This window comes from Capsicum annuum, chromosome 3 (genome assembly GCF_002878395.1).
Source record: "Capsicum annuum cultivar UCD-10X-F1 chromosome 3, UCD10Xv1.1, whole genome shotgun sequence".
In the NCBI taxonomy this organism is placed as follows: domain Eukaryota; kingdom Viridiplantae; phylum Streptophyta; class Magnoliopsida; order Solanales; family Solanaceae; genus Capsicum; species Capsicum annuum.
Genome location: NC_061113.1, coordinates 163,268,111 through 163,273,360, shown reverse-complemented (window position 1 = coordinate 163,273,360; position 5,250 = coordinate 163,268,111).

Genomic DNA, 5,250 nt, shown 5'->3' with positions numbered 1-5,250 from the left:
GTTAGAGTGTTTGAAAGATTATTATATGAGTATGTTATATCACCCGGGCAAGGCCAATGTGGTGGCGGATACCCTTAGCAAATTGTCCATGGGTAGTGTTGCGTATATTAAGGAAGGTAAGAGAGAGTTAGCTAGTGATGTTCGTTGTCTGTCTAGGTTGGGTGTTAGATTGCTTGATTCATCAGAAGGGAGTACGTTGGTGCAGTGTAGTTCTGAATCTTCTTTAGTTTCGGAAGTGAAGAAGAAGTAGGATAGAGATCCTAGTTTGGTCAAACTAAAAGAGTCAGTTAAGGACCAAAAGGTTGAGGTTTTATCCCAAGGGGGAGATGGTGTGTTGAGGGTGCATAGTAGGTTGTGTGTTCCGTGTGTTGATGATTTGAGGCAGAGGATTATGGGTGAAGCACATGGGACACATTATTCCACTTATCCTAGTACTACCAAGATGTATCGCAACTTACAGGAAATCTATTTGTGTAACGGCATGAAAAAAGACATCGCCGAGTTTGTAGCAAAGTGTGCGATGTGTCAACAGGTTAAAGTAGAGCACCAAAGACTGGTTGGTGTGATGTAAGAGTTTAGTATGCCCACTTGGAAGTAGGAGATGGTGAATATGTACTTCGTGAACGGGTTGCCTTTTTCGTGTCATCATCATGATTCTATTTGGGTTGTTGTTGATAGGTTGACTAAGTCCACACATTTCTTGCCTGTCCATACATATTATACGACTGAGGATTATCCTAGATTATATGTCCGGGAGTTGGTCAGACTACATAGAGTTCCCTTGTCTATCATTTTGGATAGGGGTACTTAATTTACTTCTTAGTTTTAGAGGGGATTTCAGTAGGGTCTTGGCACCCAAGTTCTTTTGAGTTCAGCTTTTCACCCACGGACAGATGGTCAGGCTGAGATGACCATTCAGACCCTAGAGGATATGTTGAGGGCGTGCGCTCTTGATTTCAAAGAAAGTTGGGATGAGCATTTGCCATTGATAGAGTTTGCCTATAACAATAGTTTCCAATCTGGCATTGAGATGGCACCATTTGAGTCTTTGTATGGCAGGAGGTGTAGATCACCCATAGGTTGGTTTAAAGTAGTAAAAGCTACTGCGTGTGGACCTGATGTAGTGTTTGAAGCTATGGAGAAATTTAAGTTGATTAGAGAAAGCTTGAATACCGCTAAGAGTTGTCAAAAGTCTTATACCGATGTAAGAAGAAGAGATCTTGAGTTTAAGGTAGGTGATTCGGTGTACTTAAAGATTTCACCCATGAAAGAGGTGAAGAGGTTTGGTAGGAAAGAAAAGCTTAGTCCCCGTTATGTTGGCCTGTATCGAGTTTTGAGTCGTGTTGGTAAAGTGTCTTATGAGGTTGAGTTGCCCTCGGAGTTATCCGCTGTTCATCCTATCTTTCATGTGTCCATGCTTAAGAAGCATATTGGTGATTCCATTGTGGTTGATCCTTCATAGAGTGTTGATATTCCGGATAGCCTTTCCTTCGATAAGATTCTCGTGGAATCCTAGATTTTCAGATCCGTAGACGAAGGAACAAAGAAGTTCCCTTGGTCAAAGTTTTATGGCGAAACCAATCTGTTGAGTGTGCTACTTGGGAGGAAGAAGCAGACATGCGAGCCAAATACCCGCATGTCTTTTTCGTAAGTTCAGACCAATTTGAAGGTACTATTCTTCCATGATAAAGCTTTTCTAATCCAAAGTTCAGCTATGCATTCATTCTTGTATGAGTTCATGTATTTTCCGGAGTATTCATTAGTTTAGAGAGACCTTGAACTGTTTAGTCCTTGTTTCGGATGCGTGTACTCTATTTTCCATTATTCCTAGCCTAACTTGCGACATTCGAGGATGAATGTTCCCAAGAGAGAGTTATTGTAAGGTCCCACAAAGTTCCCTCATAGTTTGAGCCTTAGGGCGTGTCGTGGGAGATGCGATTCTGGCCCTAAAAGATTGAGAAGTGGCTTCCTAAGTGAGTATCATGCTAACTATGAAGAATTTCCCTAATTTCGACTTTTATCACGTGGGAAATCTGATAAGCTTTCCATCGATATAAGATTTGCCCAAATCAGACACTCGGGTAAGAAGTTATGGCCAATTTAAGCCTTCGTCATAAAAACTGCGTCATTTGAGAGCCTAGAGCATCATGGAGAGGGTGCATTTAGCGTTGTCAATTTTCAGTGGGACTCCGCGATAGTGGCACATCGTGGAGGAATCCCAGGTCCCAACCAGTGAGAAAATGCATGGCTCCGCGTCGCGGAGGCTATTAATTTTGCAATTGTCATTTTCCAGAGAGCCAATACGATTAGTGGCGCATCGTGGAGGCCAGCAAAATCGGGTTTCAATTCATTTTTTCCAGTTTTGCACAGATGTTTAAAAGGGCGTTTTGGAATTTTTCCAAGACTATAAAATCATGGAAACACTAAATCAAAGCCATTTGCAAGCATCCTATAAGGGTTTTATCAAGTTTTCTCTCAACAAGAACCCTAAATAATCAAAACCTCTTCCAAGAATCTCAAGAATCCACCATGGTTTTTCTAAATTGAGTCAAGATTCTAGGTTCCCAAGTGAAGGGTCTCAAGAACCCTCATTCTAGAGCAAGAGTAGAGTTCCAAAAGTGAGAGTTCTTCTAAAGCTTCAAATTCAAGGTATGTGTGGGTTTTGAACTTGGGTAACCCTTTCATCCTTGTGCCCAAAATATTTATTTACATCATGATTTTACTGAAATTATGGGTTTTTTAACATAAGTTTGAATTGGGGTTTTCACCCATATTTATTGAACGCATTATATTGATATTTCTCATGAATTGAGAGTTAAATGGCATGATTTCTACATGTTTTCTTGAGTTTTTACAACTGGATAAACCCCATGAATTTTCTCTTTGAGAAGTTTATATTTGTAATGTTGAGATATTAAAGCATATGACTACATTGAGATTTTGAGATGAATTGTTGAAATTTCCAGATTTCCACATGATTTATGAATCTAAATGCTATATATTATGCTTTTGATAAGCTTTAACTTAAAATTGAACTATGGGTTACTAAGCCCTATTCGAGACTTATCAAATTATGAACTCTCGTGCTATAAGCACCCATGATTTGAGTATTTTGAGATGGTTGAAAATTGAATTGACCTAATGGTCCGAAAGCTTTGAAATCCACTTTACTATATGAGATTATTGATTTGATTAATGGGTTCGTGGTGAACCATGAGATTGTTCTAAAAGTTGATTTTTATGAGATAAGGGTAGGTAATCTAAAGGGAGTAGTATTTAGCACCGATCTGGTAAGCTACTATGGTTTCTTACCCTAAAAACTACATGCCACCGTAGGATGTAAGCCTAAGGCTGATTATATTATGATTATGAGTGGGCCTGAGGCCGATTTGATTATGTGGGCCTGAGGCCAATTTTCGTTTAGTGATCATTAGACCTAGGTTATACTCCTTGGCAAGAGTATGACGCTCCTCCCCAACGTTGGGTCTCTTTCTTAGGATGACAAAATGTTGGACTCTATGTAGCTCACATGGTTTATGTCAGTTACGAGAACGTCCCTTTTCTTTCGAACTTTGAAATAAAATGCTTATTTTCCTTTCCTATAAGCTATTTTCCCTAAATGGTTGAATTGCAAAGATATTCCCTAATCAAGGTATTGGTTTGAGATGAGATATTTTCTAAAGTGAATGAAATGCCGTCAAGTATGTTTGCAAGTTTTATGATTTCGAATTCCAAGTATATGAGTTTCTAAATGATTGTGAAGTGTTGAGCATTGAATAAATTTTACTCTCTTGAGATATATGCATGACTTGAAAGTGTGGTTTGAAATCCCTTAGCCTTTGGGCATTGAGAGTAAGAGAAGGTTTTCAATTTTTAAGTTAAATAATGATGACTCACGAGATTGTGTTACATGCTTCTTCTTCATGACTTATGAGTTTCATATTTTATACATGTTCAAGCTATGTGAGTTATCTCATTATGCATACATGATTTGATTGAAGAAAATATCGTTACTACTTTATACATATGGATGAACCCCCACATACTCAGTACATTCCAAAGTACTGACCCACAAATATGTTTGTGCGTTACATTATGTCATAATATAGGTCAGGTACTCAGTCCCAGCCTCGCCCGTGATTCTTCGAGTACCTTGCCTATGTTTTCTACAGTGGTTAGTCCTTATGATTCGAGGAGCGATCTTCAGATAACTACCGTACTTGAGAGACTGTTTTATATTCAGTTCATTTTGAGTCAGTTGGGGTCTGTCCCAATGGCTCTCTAGATTTTGATTCATAGAGGCTTTGTCAGACTAGTATCAGACTTGTGATATGTCAAGAAGGATCAGTATAGTAGTTTTGTTGAGATTTCTCTATGTTGTGGTCATATGAACCATTATCCTTTCTTGTGATATGGCTATGTGAGTGTTTAAGTCTATTCTTATCTTGAATTGGGTGTTTTTGGGTAAAAACCCTCTCTAAGGGTTAGCTTGGGGCTACTTGTAGCCTTAAGCACCATGTGACGTCTCGGGAGGCGATTTCGGGTCCTTATAAGTAGGTAGAGTTATTAGTGCCCATATCACAGAATTTTAGCCATATTGTGACTTTTTATTCAGATGCCTTATTCAGACCATGTCACGATCTCCTTACTCCCTAAAGTCAGTAAAACTATATAGAAAGAGTGTCAAGAAATGCTCCAGTTGAGTATAAGTTTTCAGTATGAGTTAGTTAGTAAAGCCAGGAGTCCAGTTTAGCAGTCAGGCGGATAATTCATACAGTTTCTCATCTTTCCACCCAATCGTACTATATGCAGTTTTATGAATATGACCGTTCCAAGATAGAGCATCCTAGTAGTTGCGAGTTCAACTCAATTCATGTATCATGACTCAGTTTTAGATTCCAGATATTCAGTCATGAATCAATTCATAGGTGGCCTGTGTATTGTCTTAGTTTTCCTCAGTATCTTAGCCAAGTCATCATTCTTCGGGGGACATAATGTCCCAAGGGAGAGATGCACTATAACCCCCAGGCTTTTATGTCCTAAACCTTCCATTTTCTCTTCACATAATAAGATCCAATTTGATGTAACGAGCACTCATAAGTTAACTCTCTCATTCCAATCTCAGACGTATGACCATTCCATGGTATGACATGTATTTAAGAAATTAGTTCAGTGCATGGTATTTAGTTCATGTATCATGTTTCAGAATTAGTCATGTTCTCATGTTCCCATTCATACATGTTTAGTAAA